Source organism: Geotrypetes seraphini, chromosome 2 (genome assembly GCF_902459505.1).
Source record: "Geotrypetes seraphini chromosome 2, aGeoSer1.1, whole genome shotgun sequence".
Lineage (NCBI taxonomy): Eukaryota > Metazoa > Chordata > Amphibia > Gymnophiona > Dermophiidae > Geotrypetes > Geotrypetes seraphini.
The window spans coordinates 315,192,334-315,214,378 of NC_047085.1; the positions used below are offsets into that span (position 1 = coordinate 315,192,334).

General features: G+C 42.1%; 1 protein-coding gene across 3 annotated transcripts in view; it reads left to right on the plus strand.

Moving 5' to 3' along the window:
- ZNRF2 (zinc and ring finger 2) overlaps nt 1-9,451 on the plus strand; it is a 129,910-nt gene extending 120,459 nt beyond the window's left edge. The window contains exons 6-8 of one of the 3 annotated variants that reach the window (XR_004538020.1): nt 874-983; nt 1,115-1,248; nt 8,994-9,451. The gene's annotated coding sequence lies outside the window, so the exon portion shown is untranslated. The remainder of the gene's footprint in view (nt 1-873; nt 984-1,114; nt 1,249-8,993) is intronic. The other 2 variants (XR_004538021.1, XM_033930053.1) reach the window with 2 other exon arrangements.
- The last annotated feature ends 12,594 nt before the right edge of the window (nt 9,452-22,045 follow it).

A 22,045-nucleotide genomic window follows, 5' to 3' on the forward strand; every position in this document is an offset into this window, starting at 1 on the left:
TCCGCCCCTGAGTTTGAGCGGGTGCCCTCTTGTGGCCGAGGGTCCCTTGAGAAAGAAAATATCATCTTCCACTTCGACACGTCCCGTGAGGTACTTAAATGTTTCGATCATGTCTCCCCTCTCCCTACGTTCCTCAAGAGTGTAGAGCTGCAATTTGTTCAGTCTCTCTTCGTACGAGAGACCCTTGAGCCCCGAGATCATCCTGGTGGCCGTCCGTTGAACCGATTCAATTCTGCGCACATCTTTACTGTAATATGGCCTCCAGAATTGCACACAGTACTCCAGATGAGGTCTCACCATGGCCCTGTACAACGGCATTATGACTTCAGGCTTTCGGCTGACGAAACTTCTATTGATACAACCCAATATCTGCCTTGCCTTAGATGAAGCCTTCTCCACTTGATTGGCAGTTTTCATGTCTGCACTGATGATTACTCCTAAATCTCGTTCTGCTGAAGTCCTAGTTAAAGTTTCTCCGTTCAAGAAGTATGTCCTGCATGGATTTCCGCTTCCGAGGTGCATGACCTTACATTTCTTAGCATTGAAGCCTAGCTGCCAGGTTGAGGACCAACTTTCCAATGTAAGCAGGTCCTGCGCCATATAATTCTGTAAACTGCATTCACTTACTATATTACATAGTTTGGCATCATCGGCGAATAGTGTTATTTTACCTTGAAGCCCTTGAGTCAGATCCCCTATGAATATGTTGAAAAGGAGTGGACCCAGGACCGAGCCCTGCGGCACTCCACTGGTCACCTCCGATGTTTTAGAGAGGGTACCATTAACCACCACCCTCTGAAGTCTGCCACTCAGCCAGTCATTGACCCATGCAGTTAGTGTCTCTCCTAACCCCATCGATTCCATCTTGCTTAGCAGCCTGCGGTGTGAGACACTGTCAAAAGCTTTACTGAAGTCCAGGTACTAGAGAAACGCACTTCACTCCACGGAGAACGAAGAACTGAGGAACTGCGAGCCTATGTCTGGTAGGAAGTCACTCTTTACACATTTTTTTTTAATCAACTGCTATCTGGTTGTTGTAAGTTATTTTCCTAATTCCTCTACAGAATGTTTATAATGATTTCTATCACCTGACTGCATTATCTCATTTTCTCAGAGAACAGGATACCTCTCCTGGACACTGAAAGCATGCTTGGATCGGGATTTTAAGGCAGAACTTCTACCGGTCAAATCAGCAACTTCTGTTGCTTCAAACTCCCGGAGGAAAAGAAAATTGAACTAACCCAAAAGGTAAGGAATACATGCAGATACACATGAAACATATCATCCGTGAAATTACTTGGTGGAGCAGAAACACATGCAGGATCGCTCTGCTCAGCATGCACTGTTGGCTGTGCTGGTCCTCTGCCCTGGAAAAGGAGTGGAATCAAGACAGGACAGGGGATTAGCACAGCCAACACACCTTGCCTAAGCAGAGTGGTACTGCGTTTTGTTTCTTCTTCTTGCCTTCACAGATGTATTTCATATGGATCTGCAGTTTCCTTCCTTGACTTCTGGCTGCTGGAAGTGAGCAGCAGTGTAAATGCGAGCAACACTTGCAAAAAATATGAGCGACTGAATACATGCGAAAAATGAGCGACCGTACCTTAGAGGGAACATAGCTCGTAAGTCACTTTGGACTTTTGTTTACCTATTGTTCTTTATCATTATTAAAAGTTAATAAAGTTTTCAAATTAAAAAGAATTTATCCCACTACAGGTACTAAACTAATCTACTACTACTACTAATTTCTAAAAGTTCTGCCAGACATAAGCAGCAAGGTACATTAAACATGTAAGAGAATCCCTGTTCAATAGAGCTTATAATCTAATCAAAACAGACAAATCTAAGTCCCTAAGAAAACATTGACTCCATCGAGGCTGCCACTAAATGCTTTTCGGAGCATGAGCGGTCCTTCGCTACCCTAGTGAGCCTCAAACCAAAGACTCCTCTGGCTCAACTGTACAAAATTCCACTTCGGCGATACCCTCAGAAATCTACGCCTGCGTTCTCTCGCCTGCCCCCGTGGCGGCCCCAGAAGAAGCAGCAGTGTCCTTCTAAGGTCCAGCTTCCTGCTCCGGCGAAGCCTGGACCGTCTTTTTGACAATTCCTGCTGAGCCTGCCGGCTCCCTTCCTCCTGGAGTCTTCCCCCTCCTTCCCTTCCAATCGGGGGCCGTCTCCATCATTTCTATCCTCAGAGAAGCTTACCACAGACCTGTGGGTTCTTTCCATTGTCTGGGAGGGGTACCCCCGGACCTTCCGCCAAGAGAGTTTCCTTCTTCCAGGGCACAACTTCCCTTTCTTCTGCGGGAGGCTCAGGCCCTCCTCTGCCTCCGGGCAGTCGGGGAGGTTCCTCCGGAGCAGTTGAATACAGGGTTTTATTCCCAGTATTTTCTGGTCCCCAAGAAGACGGGAGACCTGCGGCCAGTACTGGACCTCCGGGCTCTGAACAAGTTTCTGGGCAAAGAAAAGTTCAGGATGCTCATCCTTCCTACGTTGTATCCCCTGATGGACAAGGGGGACTGGCTGTCTCGTTGGACCTCAAGGAGGCCTATACGCACATCCTGATTCATCCGGCTACTCGCCGGTATCTGAGATTCTGGGTGGGGAATTTCCACCTCCAGTATTGTGTTCTCCCCTTCGGCCTTGCTGCTTCCCCGAGAGTCTTCACGAAATGCCTGGTAGTGATTGCCGTGGCCCTGCGTCTACAGGGGCTTCAGGTATTCCCCTACCTCGACAACTGGTTGATCAAGGCATCGTCTCGCCAGACGGTTCTGGTGGTTACAAATCAAACTATTTCCCTCCTTCAGAGTCTCGGCTTCGAGGTGAACTTTCCCAAGTCCCAGCTGTGTCAGTCCCAGTCCCTCGAGTTTATCGGGGCGAAGCTGGACACTTTTTGTCTTCGCTCTTTCTTGCCTTGGCCTCGCCGGGAGACTCTTATTCATCTTTGTCGAAAGGTGTCTCTCCTGTCCTCGGTCACGGCCCGTCTCATGATTATCCTGTTGGGCCATATGGCTTCCACAGTTCACTCCTTTTGCCAAACTTCGCCTCTGCATACCTCAGTGGACTCTGGTTTCCCAGTGGAACCAGAACCGGAATCCGGTGTCTCGACACATTGTCGTGACTCCTTTATTGAAACAATCTCTCCGTTGGTGGATGCTCTCTACCAATCTTTCCAGAGGTTTTCTGTTTCACACTCCTACCCCGGAGTAGGTTCTCACGACGGACTCGTCGGCCTATGCTTGGGGGGCTTATCTGGATGATCTTCGTACCCAGGGACTCTGGTGCAGAATGGACCATCTCTGTCACATCAATTCCATTTGTTTTGGCCAATCAGGAACTTCCTTAGGCCCCTTCCTAGTGATAGTAGAGAGGATATTGTGAGGGAAGATGGGTTTTGTTGATTCTTCTTCTGTATTTGTGATTTATAAAAGTACAGTTGTACAGAATATTTCTTTTTATACTTTAATAAAATGATTTCAATATAAAATCATAACTATTCAAAGCTTGTGCAGATGGGATCAAACAGTTCACGGGGGCGGGATGGGGACAGAGATCGTGGGGACAAATATTTCCCTGGCCCACGGCATTTTCTAGTAAGGAACAGAGCTTATAATTTATAACTCAGGAGCTTGAAAATCATTTCACAAATGTTGTTTGAATTCTGTGTGCTACTTTAACTTATCACTTTACTCTTATAAATCGGCTACACTTATGGTTCAGATATTTGTGCTGTGTCTTAAAATTTTGACCTTAAACCAATTTGAGAATATTCTTCCATTCCTACTCCTGTGAGTGGATGTCATAGACCATCTAAGATCTGAAGAACATTTTGTATAACCAGACGATCAATGTAGGAAGGGATAGTCCCCCTTGTTAGAATTATTCAACCAATGAATTGTGCCTAGCAATTGTTGCAATTAAAAATAAGGTGGGAGATAATAATTTGAAACTGTGTGGCACCAGTTAAGACACTAAAAATGAATATCTGGCATTGAGTTAAAGAAAGAATGAATATCAAAGACAGAGAACAGATAAAATCCCAAGAGGCATAGAGAGATATGTACCATAACTACTAAGTGATGTGGAAAACTGAGTTGACTGGCACTGGCATTCTCCAGTGATCAGTTTCTGGTGAGATCTCTCTAATTTAAACTAGGATTTTTATTTTTTTTTTAATAATTGGGGAATATTGGGCTGATTCTGGTGAGATCTGTCTAATTTAAACTAGGATTTTTTTAATAATGGGGGAATATTGGGCTGATTAGACACAGGCAATCATTACCATTCCAAAAACAAAATGCTTGCTTGATTGTGTGCCCTCTGGTCTTTACTAATAGCCTGCAAGGGAAAATGGTGCCAGAACAGGATAGTGGAAAGTGGAATCTCACTCAACTGGGGAGTTAGTCTGTTTTCTAGTAATCCTTGAGGATAGATACTACAGAATAATAATGACTCAAAAGGTTTGTGGAGAAAACACCTTAACCAGGTGCAGAGCTACAGATTAGGAGATAGGAGATGGAGGAGTGGTAGACCCTGATCAATTTCAGAGGGTTGCGTTCATGAGGAGCTAGCTAAAATAAATGTAGTCCAGCGGTGCTCAACCCTATCCTAGGGGATCCCCCAGCCAGTCGGGTTTTCAAGATATCCCTAATGAATATGCATGAGAGAGATTTGAATACCTGTCACTTCCATTATATGCAAATCTCTCTCATGCATATTCATTAGGGATATCTTGAAAACCTGATTGGCTGGGGGGGGGGGGGCCCTAGGACAGGGTTGAGAACCACTGACTGATGTAGACAAAACGATGGGGCCAGATGGTGTACATCCGAGGGTGCTGAAGGAACTTAGGGAAGTTTTGGTGGCACCACTGACAATGAGTCTAGAGTTGGGAGTGGTACCGGAGAAGGGCGGATATGGTCCCTCTCCACAAAAGTAGAAGTAAGGAAGAAGTAGGGAATTACAGGCTGGTAAGTGTGACTTCTGTGGAAAGCAAATTAATGAAAACACTTTTAAAACAGAGAATGGTGAAATTTCTGGAATCCTGTGGATTACAGGACCAGAGGCAACATGAATTCACTAGAGATAGGTCTTGTCAGACAAATCTGATCAATTTCTTTGACTTGGTGACCAGAGAATTGGATAGAGGGAGTACGCTAGATGTGGTGTACAGTCGACTCCACCTAAGTGCACGTAGGTTATGCGCACGCTTTGGTTATCTGCAGCCTACCACCCCTTTTTTTTTTTTTTACATTAAAGTCAATGGACGCAAACTCTGGATATTTGCAATTCTGATAAGCACACAATCTGCTTATGCACACTGATGTTATAGGTCCCACCTCTATTCATTCACATTATGTGCACTCCGGTTGAAAGCAATCACGTTCTGATGTTGATGAGCCATGTGTTTCAGAACAGCAGTCTAGGCCTGGCCAGGTGTTCGAATTTTCAGAACTGCACCATGGCATCGCGTGGATAAAAATAATTCTCTTTGGTTGAACGTGTCCACCATGCTGGATAAAAGTCATTGTCTTTGGCTGAACGTGTCGATGTCTTAGAGACTTGACCAACGGGAGAGTCAGGTCTCTATTGCAAAACATTACAGCGTTCTAGGATTTACAAAAAAAAAAAAAGCAAGCCATATTGAAAGACTGGCAAAACAGCAATCCTACCAGAAAACGGAAAAGAATTGGGAAGGCTGGAGACATTGAACAGGCATTTCTGCGATGATTTGCTGAAGCTAGAAGTCGACAACTGCCAATCAGTGGGCCTCTGCTGATGGAGAAGGCAGCACAGCTATCTGAAAAACTGGGCGTAGAAGACTTCAAAACAACAAACGGATGGGTTAGAGTGGTTCATAATGGCATAAAATTTAAGAAGCAGCATGGCGAAAAACAAGACACGGATGAGTTTGGTCCAGAAAGATGGGTCATGGAAGTGTTGCCATCAGTCATTGGTGGATATGAACCATATGATGTTTTCAACGCCGATGAGACAGGCCTGTACTGGTGTTCATCCCTGATGGAACATTGGTTTTCAAACACAGTGAAACTGTTGGCTTCCAGGTTCCAAAAGAACGATTGACATTGCTGCTCAGTGGCAATATGGACGGTAGTGAAAAGCTTGAGCCACTGGTGATTGGGAAGAATCAAAATCCTCAGTGCTTCAAAAACATTAAATGCCTGCCTGTTGAATATGAAAGCAACAAAAACGCATGGATGACGGCGACACTGTGGATTGAATGGTTGCAGAAGCTTGACAGTCTGATGAGAAGGCGTAAGATCCATTGTAATGCTGTGTGATAACTGTGCAGCACACAGCAGTGATGTAAGACTAACCAACATCAAACTCGTGTTTCTGCCACCAAACATGACCTCTTTGATCCAACTGATGGACCAAGGGATAATCGCAAACGTCATTACAGGTCACTCGTCCTAAGATATGTGATGACAGTGATTGATTCAAGCCCGGAATCCAGCCCCCGAGCTGCTGAGCTCGTGAGAAAAATGACAGTGCTCAACTCTCTTCACATGGTACGGGAGGCATGGCGTCGGGTCTCATCATCAGCGATTTCAAATTGCTATCGACGGGCGAGCTTCATTCACACATCTGATGAGACAATCGAAGTTGACACGTTGTCCATTGAACTCCCAGTTGGACTCTCGCCACAAAAGTTTGAGCTGTATGTCACCGTTGACAACGATATGCCCACATCATCTGACAGCACTAATTCCGATATCTGTACAGTCATAAAGGACACTGCAGACAACCAAGAATCTGAGGATGGAGATCCTGCTGCGGTCATCACGACTAATGAACCACCTGCAGAGATTGTTTCCTTCTGGGACATGCTGAAGTCCCTACACATGCTGCATTGTTATCTGGAGATAAATGGATGTCACGACTATGGCCAGTTTTACAGCATCAGTAGTCAGATACACAGCCTGAATCGTGCAATCTGCGTGCAGAAAACAATGATGTAGAATGTTTGTTTAAAAAACAGGTTTACAGTGGAGTGCATTAGACAGAACAATGCTGTTTCTATAACTGAATCGTGCTAAATTGTATTCAGTGTGTTTTTTGCGGAATAAAAGTTTTATTGTATTTGACTACAGCGTACTATGATTTTTCATGACTAAAATGTGGTACTCAGATTAAGCGCACACTCCGTTTAAGCGCATGTGGCGGTCCGGTCCAAAGGGCTTGCACTTAAGCGGAGTAGACTTATTTAGATTTTAACAAAACCTTTGATAGTGTTCCCACACAGACATCTAATAAGTAAACTGAGTGTCCTTAGGATGGGTCCCAGAGTGACGGGCTGGGTCAAGACCTAGTTGAGTGGAAGGTGACAGAGGGTAATGATCAATGGAGGTCGCTCTGATGAAAGGGATGTTACCAGTGGTGTGCCTCAGGGTTCTGTTTTTGGGCCTGTTCTTAATATTTTTATAAATGATATTGTTGCAGGGCTGTCAGGTAAGATTTGCCTCTTTGCGGATGATACCAAAATCTGTAATAGAGTAGACACCCAGGACGGTGTGAATAACATGAAGAAAGACCTGGCGAAGCTTGAAGAATGGTCTGAAATTTGGCAGCTAAAATTTAATGCTAAGAAATGCAAGGTCATGCATTTGGGCTGCAAAATCCCAAGGGAATGTTACAGTTTAGGGGATGAGGAACTTATGTGCACGACAGAAGGGCAGAACTTGGGTGTGATTGTATGTGATGATCTTAAGGTGGCCAAACAGGTTAAAAAGGTGACAACAAAAGCTAGAAGGATGCTAGGTTGCATAGGGAGAGGTATGGCCAGTAGGAAAAAGGAGGTTTTGTTGCCCCTGTAGGTGAGACCTCATTTAGAATATTTTGTACAATTCTGGAGGTCGCACTTTCTAAAAGATATAAATAGGATGGAGTCGGTCCAGAGGAAGGCTACTAAAATTGTATGTGGTCTTTGTCATAAGGCGTATATGGACAGACTTAAAGATCTCAATCTGTATTGGAGGAAAAGCGGGGGAGGGTTGATAGCAACATGCAGATATCTGTGGCGTAAATGCGCATGAGTTGTCTTTCATTTGAAAGGAAGCTCTGGAATGAGAGAGCATAGGATGAAGTTAAGATAGGCTCAGGAGTAATCTAAGGAAATATATATATATATTTTTTTTTACAGAAAGGGTGGTAGATGCATGAAACAGTCTCCCGAAAGAGGTGGTAGAGGCAGAGATTGTGTCTAATTCAAGAGGGCCTGGGATAGGCCCATGAGATCTCTTAGAGGAAGAGATAATGGTTACTGTGGATGGGCAGACTGGGTGGGCCATTTGGCTTTTATTTGTCATCATATTTCTGTTTCTATGTATTAATTTTCAATCTGACAGTGCTGACACGGGTAACTCAGAATTCACAATCGCTTCCATGGTTACTGGCAGCAAAGAGCAGCCTGTGGTGGTGACTGCAATCAGCTGCCCTCTCCAGGGGCACACCTCTGCATTCCCTCCTGGGAGATACAGTTGATGCCAGCTTTTAGGAGTCATTGCAATGGTCACCCAGTTCAGGGTTATTTTACAGGCACCTGTATTAATTACCAAAATGAGCTTTATCACACTCATAATTGGGAGAAAAAAATAATTTTCTATAGGCACCTATCTAATCTATAAAAGGTAGGGTGCCCAACACCTAAATGGGCGTGTTTAGGGCGGACATAGAGTTAGGCACCGTTAGACGCGATTCTCAAAAGAACTTAGGCACTTGCAGTGTAGGCCAGTAAAACACTGGCCTACGTTACCAGTGCCTAAGAATTTTGTAAACAGCACCTAAGTGTGACTGACACACTGCCTATTTTCAAGGCACCTGCCGATATAGGCGCCTCTTACAGAATCCAGCCATTAGTGTAAATAGTTTTAGTGTATTATCAGAAAATGTTAGGTTCCTTACCTTGCTTGTAAAACCTTCATGTGGACTTTATTGGTAAGGATTTTTATTTTAATGTTTTCATATTCTAGGTTTTCTCACTGCTTCATGAACACTGAATGTTCTACTGAGAACCAGGATTCCCTCTAAAGATGAGAACAAGAAAATACCCTGCCTAAAACTAGAGTTTCTGTGGGAACGGAATCTTCATATAAAGACAGAATCAAGTTGTGTTGAATCTTCTTAACCAGGCTGACTGCTTTGGTGTGCCAAACACAGGAACTGAAGAAGCTGCTGTACATACTATAAACCTTGTATATTCCCCCTTCCATAATTACAGTTGATAAACATTTTCTATTGAAGGCCAAAGTTAAAATCATTTTAGTATAAATACTTTTTGTATTGTATGCTGCTGAAGACAGATTACAGTTGTCATTTCCTCCCTACCCCCAACAAACAAGTTTGATCCTAAAAATTATAACATACAGCAAATGGAAAAATTTGAACAAAAAGCTTTTCCACCTCATAATTTGAAAACACAGCAAGTGAATTGAAGAAAGATAAACTAACTGTAACTGGATTTTCCAATGGTGTGGTGTTTTAAAGATGTTTAAAGGTAAATTTACTTGCTACAAATAAGCTGATTAATAAAAATGTATTTTTAATAAAATGTTACTGTTTTGTCAGAATGCAGCCTGAAGAGGAAAATCTGAGCAAGCAGTCAAATCTACATTCATCTCTCTCTTTTTTTTTTTTTTAATGATTATTAAATTTTGCATACACTTCAAATTTCTATATACTACTCATCTTTGGGGGAGAGGAGGGGGATGTTTAACTGTGGAGAGTAAATGCAGCAAAATATAATCTTGTAGCTATGCAATTTTCTTTTAAAGTGCTGCCAATTACAGTAATTACAGTTAACGGGTATCTTTTTTTTTTCCCCCCACTGAAGATTATACAATCTGTTTGCTGGTGTAGGTTGCTCTTTAGAAATGTAAGCTTTCAAATGTAGATGCCAGCTGCATGAAGTGTTTCCATGACTTAGTTATGGGAAAAGGAGAGGCACTGATATAAATTTTGACAGGTTTGTTAAAGGATATTTTAATTTAGATTATTTTTCTCTCATAATTTGCATCTAATTTTCTAAGGAAGGACAACTATTTGTGTTAGATACTTAGGAGTTTTAATCTCAACTGATATCTATCTACCTGTTTAATTTGTAGAGTGTTTGTTTTAATATTTCCAGTTCTGCACTGCCTCAGAGAGGGTTAAAACAGTTTATTTGAAAATACTTGACAATCCATTTCTTGCTAATGCTAAGAATCCCTATAAAACATATTGATAGGATTAGTAAACTGAAATGCCCTGGGACTGAAAATATTTACTCTTTTGCATAGTCATGTGTTTTACAACTGTTTATTTAAAAAATACCACCACAAGGATCTTGTGGAGAAATAGGTCATCAAGTTGCATGCATCTTTTTGTTTAAATAACACTCATATAGCATGCAATTATCTTGTCCTTTATCTATAACTTTTTAAAAGGATTTCGGATGGGTGCAGTAAAACTTCATTAATATGCTTTATGAAGTACTGCTAAATCGTCATTCATCCTTAAAGTTATTTTTATTTTTAATCTTTTTATAAATAGTTTAAAAGCCACTTATCTTTAGTATTCAGCTTAGTCGGCTGGGGACTGCTACATGTTTTGCCGTACTGGCTGTATCAAGGTGTCCCCTAGATAGAAAACAATCGTATTATTACTGCATCCTACCAGATAAACTTATAATATCTAATAACTGTTTCTTGTTTCTTATCACCTTACCGTGTATTAGTACTCAACCGCATCTGTCCCCTCCTTTCTCTAGGGTTAAGATGGCAGTGGCGTTTTTTTCAAATTTATTGCGCGTGCTCCTATGACGTCTCACGTCCAGCATTTCTCATTTGATGGCCTGACGTATAGGGAATAACTATATATGTGAGGATATTCCCTATACGGCAGGCCGTCAAATCAGAAATGCTGGACGTGAGATGTCATAGGAGAACGTGCAATAAATTTGATTAGAAAAAACACCGCCGTCATCTTAACCCTAGAGACAGGATGGGACAGATGCAGTTGAGCACTAATATACGATAAGGTGATAAGAAACAAGAAACAGTTATTAGATATTATAAGTTTATCTGGTAGGATGCAGTAATAATACGATTGTTTTCTATCTAGGGGACAGCCTTGATACAGCCAGTACGGCGAAACATGTCGGCAGCAGTCCCCAGCCGACTAAGCTGAATACTAAAGATAAGTGGCTTTATAAAAAGCAAAATAAAAAGATTAAAATAATAAAATAACTTTAAGGATGAATGACAATTTTAGTAGTACTTCATAAAGCTTATTAATGAAGCTTTACTGCACCCATCCGAAATCCTTAAAGTTATAAATAAGAGATAAAGGATGAGATAATTGCATGCTATATGAGTGTTGTTTGAATTTATTGAAATTATAAGAACGAATGCCAAAATTTTGTCTTTGCTTAAAGCCATTTTTGGGGAGAATTAATTCAGCCTTTATAAATTTTGTTAGTTTATGAATTTGGATTTTAGATTAAGGGGGGGAATTCATCAATGTGTGCTACTGTTAAGATGGGTTGTTTTACCACAAGTTGTGCTATTTTATCACAGGGTCCCAATTTATTCAATGAGACTTTGTGCTAAAATAGCACAACTTGTGGTAAAATAACACAATAGTAGCACACATTGATGAATTTCCTCTTTAGTTGCTTTACTTTCCAAATCAGAACTTAAGGTAAGTTACAAGTCCATTGTAGTAAATGCTGCTTATGCCTTCTATTTAAAAATGTATTTTTTAAGAATAGAGAAATCATTAAAGGGAGATGTAGATGCTTAAAATCTCTGCAAGAAAGACTAAAATTGTGGCTCTAGAGCAGGGGTGGGCAACTCCGGTCCTCAAGGGCCGGAATCCAGTCGGTTTTTCAGGATTTCCCCCATGAATATGTATGAGATCTATTTGCATGCACTGCTTTCAATGCATATTCATGGGGGAAATCCTGAAAACCCGACTGGATTCCAGCCCTTGAGGACCAAAGTTGCCCACCCCTGCTCTAGAGCAGGGGTAGGGAACTCCGGTCCTCGAGAGCCATATTCCAGTCGGGTTTTCAGGATTTCCCCAATGAATATGCGTGAGATCTGTTTGCATGCACTGCTTTCAATGCATATTCATTGGGGAACTCCTGAAAACCCGACTGGAATACGGCTCTCAAGGACCGGAGTTCCCTACCCCTGCTCTAGAGGCACTAGATTCTGAATTTGGGGAAATAGCTGTCCTAAACAATTTAATAGGGCTAACCCTACTCTCATCTCCTCTAGTATTCTTGCTTTAGTGCATTAGACAGAAAAGAACATGTGTGGGAATAAGTATAGCCCATCCCATTTACATGCTTTATGGTTTTCTGTGAGAAACAAGTTTTTATCTGTTGGTACTGTGAAATGCCTTTAGTCATGCATTAAAAAAAGAAATAGCCAGCAAAGAGCTTCAAAATACTGTAAATGGTAACTGATGGCTTGGTTCACAAGTGCTCTAAAAAGAAAAGATTAACTTTTCTGCTGCATAATCTTATACAAATGAATGCCATACTTGTCTTGCCAGCAATAGCTACCATGCCTAATACTTATTTCCTTTGATTTATCTGAAGGGACAGGAGAAGTCTGTTATAGATATATATCTCTTTTTTTAAAACTGGTGATCATTTTGACAGTTCAGTTTTTCATCCTTCAGAAGTAGTTCCCAATGGAGTTCGTTCCCACTTGTGGAGGGTAATTTTATAACAAGGCACAAAGTGCACATTTTATATGTGCCCAGAGAAATAGGTATACTTGATTACATCTGCTGGGGCAGGGGTAAGTGTGTGTGACAACATCGCCACCAGAGAATCGAAACAGAGTAGGGGGTAAACAAAACAAACAATAAAAAAGCACACAAGAGGAAGAGACCTGGGGGCAGGATTCCTCAAAACAAAATAGCAAAAAAGAATAAAGAATTTTATTGTGTCCAACATCTAGATCAGTGGTTCCCAAACCTGTCCTGGGGGACCCCCAGCCAGTCAGGTTTTCAAGATATCCCTAATGAATATGCATGAGAGAGATTTGCATACCTGTCACTTCCATTATATGCAAATCTCTCTCATGCATATTCATTAGGGATATCTTGAAAACCTGACTGGCTGGGGGTCCCCCAGGACAGGTTTGAGAACCACTGATCTAGATCAAAGCTTATAAAAACTCATATGAACACACAAGCTTTTGCTGTGCATCCGACTGATTCAAAAACCTCTGCTGTATTTCCAACAGATAAAGGTAGGACGTGACATGATACTGTGGGCTCCTTTTACAAAGGCGTGTTAGGGCTTTAACGTGCGGAATAGCATGCACTAGCCGCTACTGCCTCCTCTTGAGCAGGCGGTAGTTTTTTCGGCTAGCGCGCGCTAATCTGGTGCGTGCGCTAAAAACACTAGCACACCTTTGTAAAAGGAGCCCTGTGTTTCAGCAAAAGTGCCTCCTTCAGGAGTCAGTATTAAGTACAAATAACATCAGCAAAAGTAGGTCAGTATACATATGAATGTATATCCTTTAAAATTTATAGCGTGTGCCAGGTAGCTGAGCTGCAGAAGGCTGCAAAAAAGATTAAAGGATATGCTTTCATGTATGTACTGACCTACGTTTGCTGCTGGTATTTGTGCTTAATACAATCAGATTGTGTGACTCTTGATGCAGGTGTTTGGCACCACATCGAGTCCTACCTTTGTCGGTCAGAAATACAGCAAAGGTTTTTGAATCCTACTTCAGTCAGTAGATTACACAGCAAAAGCTTTTTTTTTTTTGTTCATGTGATTTTTATAAGCTATGTTCTATATGTCAAACATACAATAAAAAGCTTGTATATTATCTGTAGAAAAACATTTTGATTTTGTTTTGAGGAACCCAGGTCTCCTCTTTTTGGTTTATCCCTATTGTTTGCTGTCCAGAAAGAATGGGCACACTCAAGCATATTTTATAAAGTATAATCTTTTCTCTGCTCTACCTGTTTTCAGCCCCAGTAATTCCTACTAAGTTACATTAAAATAGCTACTTTATGGTCATGTACTCTTGGGCAATTGTTATAAGAGCCCTCGTGCACATATAATGTTGTTTTGTATATTCATGTGCCTTATAAAATTATCCCCTCTTGTCAACTTCATCCCCCCCCTATGAAATTATGCATGCCCCAATCCCTTTTCTCCCATGCCCCCAGTACACAATTTATTGTGGCTTCAGATGGTGTAACATATATATATTCTTATATAGTAGTTATTTATACTTCAAACTAACCCATAACCTACATGTGGTGGTATATAGGGCAGTGTTTAAACTTGAATTTTTTTATGACCTACTCCTGTTTATATTTGAGTTGCCACTGTTGCTCTCAATTGTATAACTTACCTCTGTTGGAGATAGAGCTGCGGATTGGCTTGAAACCTGACTGTGAGCAGCATCTCTAGACATTGAGGTAGAAGGGAGGATGGGGGTGCTGAATTTGTGTTGCGGTAGAGGATGACCCTAGGTCAGGGATAGGCCATTCCGGTCCTTGAGAGACAGAGCCAGGTCAGGTTTTCAGGATATCCACAATAAATATGCATGAGATAGATTTGCATATCAAGGAGGCAGTGCATGCAAATCCATCTCATACATATTCATTGTGGATATCCTGAAAACCTGACCTGGCTCCGGCTCTCGAGGACCGGAATTGCCTACCCCTGCCCTAGGTAGACTCTGCTGCTCCTCAAAGGAGCAGTAGAAGTTTCTAGAGAACATGTTGATAGAACTTCAGGAGATTTACTATGAACATGTTCTCTAAAATACTAGTTAAACATAACTGATACTGCTATATTTTTTATTTACCGTAGTTTGAGGAAAATTGAGATTTGACTGTTCTTACATGCTCACTTTCATCATTCTTCATCAAATGGTCCTGTGCTGATCTATTGTAAACCAGTATTTGACTCTAAAGTAGAACGAAAGCAGAAGTAACTAAAGGGTAACCATAGTTTGTTCTAAGCACATGCAGTCTTGATAGTTTTTAAAAATCTTTGGAGAAAAATAGAAATGGAGGCTTGATAATGTAAAGAATCCAATTTGATTTTTAGTTTGAGCTACTGCTGCTGTAAACAATCAGTTCTCATCCTCCCTTCACCTTGCTGTTCTACCAGCACTGCTGCAAAACATGTATCCTACCCCTGAAAAGCATCCAGGGAATCCAAATGTTAGTGTACATTCCACAATTGTTTTAGTGTTATTTTTTAAAATAAAACAACCTTTTACTTGGTGACTTACAGTGTAAACACTTGCTGCTTGCTTTTTACTCTGAATTTTCATAGATATTCTTAGTTCAGACTACTAAACAATTGAATGTTCAGGCTATGAAAATCAAGTTCAAGGCACTTTTTAGTTATCTAATTAAACTTGTAATGCTTTTATAAGCTTATGTCTGTTTAAAATCTTTGCTGTGTTTTAAGTAGTGTGAATCCACACTTGCACATGTAGGAAGCAATAAATTCATGTGTTTTGTGTGCTATACATACCTATCCCTGTAAATGTTTTGATTGCCAATTTTAATGTGTTTTGATTAAATTATTTTAATCCTTCATCTGGCCACAACAGTCTTGCCTATGTGTATGAGTAAAAATTTATGTACTGTATTTAGATGCATTAATACCCCAAGGATGAATGACTACATATCTACTTTATTTAAAAACCTAATATAGCTTTTGTTGTAGTAAACTTGTTCTCGATGTGAAGAAGGGTAACACCATGGTTGGTAACAGAAAGACTTGGTCCATCCAGTCTTCTCATTTAGAGCTAGATTTATTAAAAGGTACCATATTATATAGCACACTAAGTTGCACTAGTGCATTTTATTTTTACATTAATATAGAAAAATGACCAGCAAGGATTGAGTCGGACATAAAACTGGGGTAATGCCAGAGCAAAAGAGACCTTCCAGAGCTCAGAGAACCTAGTATAGAGCATACACAGTCCTTCCCTCACACAAGTCTCCTCAGCACCTTAGGTACTAATTGTTTAAATTTGTATTATGCATGATCTTAAAAAGTCAGCCTCAGCAGAGTACAAAAACATTCAAAATATAGCCAGTAGTAAAAACAAAACTGAATAGGTAGCATAAATAAAATTTTCAGTTTTTTCCAAAAATTAAAATAATTAACTTCAATCCTCACTAAGAGCTAGATTCACTAAGCAAACCGATCGTATACCAATTGGTTTGCGATCCGATTTTACTCCGGCCCGATTCACTTACCTCTGTGCCGATCCGATTCCAACCCGTGCATGCAAATGAGGGGAACGGCATGCAAAGTAGGCAGGGACGCGAGTCACTAAAGAAATCTTGCAGACCGACTGGGCTGGCTGATCAACACAAGAAGCAACTGCTGGGGCCCAGTTGAAAACATCCTTTATGACTGTCCTCGGCCTGAAATCCCAGCCCTGCAGCCCATCTCTGCCGCTCTGCTTTGCCCCTTCCAGCCAAGCCCTGCTCTTGCGGCCCTGACTTTCCTGCTCTCTGCCACCCTTCCCTGCAGTGTGAGCCCATGATTTTAAAATGGTGCTGCACTGTGGGGAAGGGCGGCAGAAAGCAGGCGAATCAATAAATTGCCAGTAAAAAACACAACAACCCAGCACAAACGGACACAAATTAGTGTGTGCTTGCAAGCTTTCTAATTCCCATTATAGGACACACATAGAAAACTGTTGAAGGTGGCCGGGGGAGGATTTGGGGGACTCACATTGGGTCAGATCCTCGCTAATGTCCGAGAGGATTGGGGTCCCCGGGTACATCTCCTGCTTAAAGGTTGACAGCAGGCAAGAGGAGGTGAGGCCTTCTGCGACCAGGCCACTTTGATGCTGCTCCAGCTTCAAAATATCCTTCACCGAGAAAGGTGTGGAGGTCACAGGACTGGGAAACATGGTGGGGAGCAGATAAAACCATCCAAAAACCAGTTTATAGAGCCGCATTAAACACAAATGTTTCCGAAAAGATGCATAGCAATCTTGCATTGTGAAGGGGCCTATCAGGTAGACCAAATCATATGGGAAATAGAAAGGCATGTGCAGACCATCTACAGGAAAATAGATGGTCTGCGCATGTGTCAGGATCGCACATTAGTGATCCGTGTGGTTGGAGGGGGGGCGTTCCTCCGATCACCCTTATTTTAATTTTTTTGTTTCCTGAATTGAAACAGAAACATAGAAAGATGACGGCAGAAAAGGGCTACAGCCCATCAAATCTGCCCACTCCTCTGACCCACCCCATCAAGTCTGAGTGCCAATGACCTGCTGATGGGATTTAAAAAGTGAGGTCACTACGCTTGGCCCTGCACGGATTGGGCACGGAGAGTCAGGTTAGTGAATCTAGCCCTAAGTGTTCCACAAACAAGGGGCCTTAACAGAAGATCCAACATTTCATGTAAGCATCAGACAGGTCTCTTGGAGGAAGCCACAACATTAATGCCAGTAAATCTAAGGGAATGCACCATTTATCCCAGGACAAGCAGGCAGCATATTCTCACACATAGGTGATGTCACCGACGAAGCCCTGGTACAAACACTTCAAAAGTGCATCACCACTTTAATTTCTTAGAAAGTTCGCGATAGCCCACACTGTGCATGTGCGAGTGTCTTCCCGCCCGACATAGGTGCATGGTCTCTCAGTTTCTTAGTTTCCGCGGAGGTAAGACGCGTTCAACAGCAGTTGAATTTTTTTTGCTGCCTTCCCGCTCTTGTGGCTTGTGACTATCTTTTTTTTTCTCTTTATATCTTTTTTTCTTTTCTGAATAAAACAAAAAAAAAACAAACACCTCTTTTTCGCCATTTACGAGTTTTTGGCCCAGCGGGGCCTTCTTGCTGCCTTATCATAGAGTTTGATTTCACTTTAGTGGTAATCCCATCCTTGTCACACCTGCTGATGGGATTTAAAAGTGAGGTCACTACGCTTGGCCCATTTCTGTTATAGACCCGCACTCTTGGTGCCTTCAGTGTCTTGAGAAGTGTAAGTGCTGCTCTTCCTTACAGAAGTGAACTCTTCAGAATCACCTTTTGTAGCATCAAAAGTTGTTTGACACCATTGAAGCGGAGTCGACACCGACTGCTTCTTCAACTAAATCCGTGCCGAAGACTCCGGCATAGACACCAGCAATGACACTGGTGTCGCAGTATACCATCCCGTTAGGTAAGCCAGCTAAGAAGCCTTCCACTTCCCCCTCCGGAACACAGGTCAAAGCTGCATTGAGCTAAGTCATGCTGACCTCACAAAAGCCCCAAAAGCACATGGTCCCAATCTCAGTGAGTACCTCTACATCGGCATTTTCCTCACTGGACTGTGTCGCTGCACCATTGGTATGGCTAAAAAAACCCAAGGTACTGGTGCTTTTCTTGAAGCAAAAGATTGATGCACTGCTTTGAGAGGAATTAGGGAAGCATTTTCAATTGTTGGTACTGACACAGACACTTAGTCTGAGCATATCATGACACTGACTGCATGCACCACTGAAACACCGGTGTGCACCAAGGATTTGTTTTGACGCTCCAGGTCTTCGACATGGGGGTCGAAGCACACATTTTCCTGGCACTGGTCTTTCTCATTACAGTTTTCCATACCAGTGTCTCCGGTACCATCTGGTGAGGCTTTACATAAAAGTAAGCACCTTGAGACTTCACCGGATTGTCGGAACCGATCCCGACATCGCTCTCTTTCACTACTGCAGGATTCGGATTTGTTTGGAGAATCTGACCCTCGGTCACCATCATCTACTGAAGCTGCCTCTTCTGCATCTGGCTCTCCAATCTACCAGGGCTTCATCTCCAGAACAGATTTCATTTTCAAAATTAATTTGACTGATGGGGAAAGATCTTTCCATTCCTTTAGAAGCTGATTCTAAATACAGTAAAGAATTTTTGGAAACCCTAGACTATGAACAACCTCTCAAAGAAATGCTTCAGTTACATCTTCATGGCATTTTACAGGAGACTTTTGACAAGAATTTTGAGACTCCTCTTTCTATCCCAGTGGCACCTAAAAAGCTTGAGTCTCTTTACAAAATAGTGGCATTGCCTGGATTTGATAAACCACAATTGCCACATGAGTCACTTGTTGTAGAATCCACTTAAATCCTCCACCAGTGTTTATGCATTGATCCCTCTAGGCTGAGAGGGACACATCATGGATAAATTTGGTAGGCATCTATACCAGAACTCTATACTTGCAAACAGATCAGGAAATTACAACTTATTTTTTTCCTGCTATTTAAAACATCTTGTTAAACAGATTTCTGCCCACAAGTCAAAAGGATTCCAACATCTTCTTTCCACAGTTTTCCAGTTACGAAAGTACATTTTGCGCTCTGCTTACAACACCTTTGAACTCACTTCCAGAGCAGCAGCCATGTCTGTGGCTATGAGACAGTTGGCGTGGCTTAGGGTGTCTGGCCTAGATTTAAATCACCAGGACCGTCTCGCTAGTGCTCCATGTCTAGGTGATGAACTTTTTGGACCATCTACCACTGCCACACAAAAGCTTTCTGCCCACGAGACCTGATGGGACACTCTGGTCAAACCTAAGAAGAAAGCCCCTCTTTCATACCAACGCAGGTTTTCTGCCAAGGCTTCTGCTCCTCCTCGTCCTCCACCGAAAAGACAGAAGCAGCAGCGATGTCGGGCAAAAGCCCAGCCGGCTACTCAGCACAAACCTGCCTGGTCCTTTTTTACGTGTTTTTCAAGAGCATAGCCTCAGTACCACTGCTGCAATCTCTCCCTCGGCCTATAGGAGGACGGCTTCAGTATTACATCAATTGGGAGCTCATCACCTCTGATCTATGGGTGTTAACGTCATTTGTCAGGGTTATATTCTACATTTCAAAACCCTCCCTCCAGATCATCCTCCAAGAGAATCTGCTTCCAACCCTGTGCAGTCCTCTCTTCTTCTATGGGAGGTTCAATCCTTACTTCTCAATGATGAAACTGTATTTAAACTAATGCTAACGGCAGTGGTTGAGAGAGGATAAAGCATGGAAGCTCTGGATACATCCCTGTAAGTCCTGACATTAGCAAACCAGGTGAAGTGGGATACATCCCTGTAAGTCCTGACATTATTAAACCAGGTGAAGGGGGATGGGAAAAAGACAAAGATCACTTTTCTCTTTATAGAAAAACTGCCCTCACCCCCTGCAACTGACATCTATCTACCTTATCTATCTCTGCAGATGATAGAAACAGTAGATTAACTATGGAAAGATATTTCACCATTGACTGAAGAGCATGCAAAGATGGAGAAATACGCTGTTTTATGAGTTCAATTAGCTACTGTAGAAGTAAAACTAGAGAAAAAGCAACAGGTCCTGAAGCTGTGGACTAGCTGTGGTTTTACACCAAGGCCCACCCAGCCAGATACCATAAAGAGATAAACAGACCATGGTCAGAAGACAGAATTCTCAGAAGAAAGAATTCATAAGAAAAATCATCTAATAGAAAGTGTCAGAGATGTTTAAAGTTGGGAGGGGGGCTTGTGCTCGGAAATACTAATATGGTGGGGAAACAGGCATTTCAGGGAATAAGGTAGGTCTTACGGAAAACAGAGTGAACATATAACATGACGCAGGTCAACCAGCCAATAAAGGAAGGTAACTAGGCAGTAGTGCATAGGTAAATAACCAATAAGGATGTATCATGTGATGTAGACCAACGTGGTGTTGGCCACTAAGAAATGTATAAAAACCAGGCCTTTAGAAGGGAGAGGGCAGAACAGACATCAGAGGACCTCTAGGCCTAGAGATCACCTTCTGTTACGCTATATGCTAAATGATTTATTCCTGTAAGCTGTTATTGATTGGCTAAATAAATATATACTTATTGAAACCAGTATATAGCGTTCGAGGTCTCATTACCGAGGTAGGCCTGGACAGCTGCCTACATCAGTGGTGAACCCCGACGTTGAAAGAGGGAACATGCCCCTTTAGAGACCTCACTGGATTGCAGGCCTATACTCTGCTTGTCAGATTGCCTCTCCATATAACTTTTGGCCAAAAGTTCGCTCCTGGGTCTAGGGTTTGCTTTATGGGTTACTCATGTACTGTTTGTACCTAAACTTCATTCTTTTCTTGCTGATTTGTTGCCTTATCCTTCCTATCTTGCTTGCCCTGTTACACCGTTTTTGTTTTTTTTTCCTCTCTTTCTCCTCCTGACCGGCAATAGAATGTAGTCTGCCCTAAGACTCTTGTTTCTCTTTTACTAATCCTGTTTGTTTGTCGTTACACAGGCCCTGTGGCGTCAACTTTGGACGATCCCGGACCCTGGAGCAGGAGTTCACGTCAATTCACCCAGGACCGGGCTACCATCCTTAGCTGTCCTACGGGTCCTGTATAGACTAGCGCGTTGGGTAGTTAGTCGGACTGACCGGTGGTAGGCAGTCCATAGTTCATAAGATGATATATTTGCTTGCGGACGGGTCGAGTAGTCCGCCGATAGCTTAAGTAGTCAATAGCTTAGGTTTTAGTATATATTTGCTTGCGGACGGGTTGAGTAGTCCGCCGATAGCTTAGGTAGTCAATAGCTTAGGTTTTAGTATATATTTGCTTGCGGACGGGTTGAGTAGTCCGCCGATAGCTTAGGTTTGCTTGTTGACGGGTCGTGTAGTCAGCCGCTAGCTTAGTTAGGCGATAGCTTAGGTTTTAGGATATATTTGCTTGCTGACGGGTTGTGTAGTCAGCCGCTAGCTTAGTTAGGCGATAGCTTAGGTTTTAGGATATATTTGCTTGCTGACGGGTCATGTAGTCAGCCGATAGCTTAGTCAGTCGATAGTGCAGGGCGTTGTCGATATACATACGTAGGTAACACTGCACAACAAAGTTTTTGCTTCCTGAACACTGCTGGGTGTTTCTTATAGAATTTTGGGTGCTGATCATGAATATTACATCAAAAATTACCCATCACGTACCATTTCAGAGAAATCTTCAATTTTGTCGTGATTTTTTCTTATATTTGGATGCAAACAATTTTTTCTCCCATAAGTGTCTTATCAACAACGGTTTGTG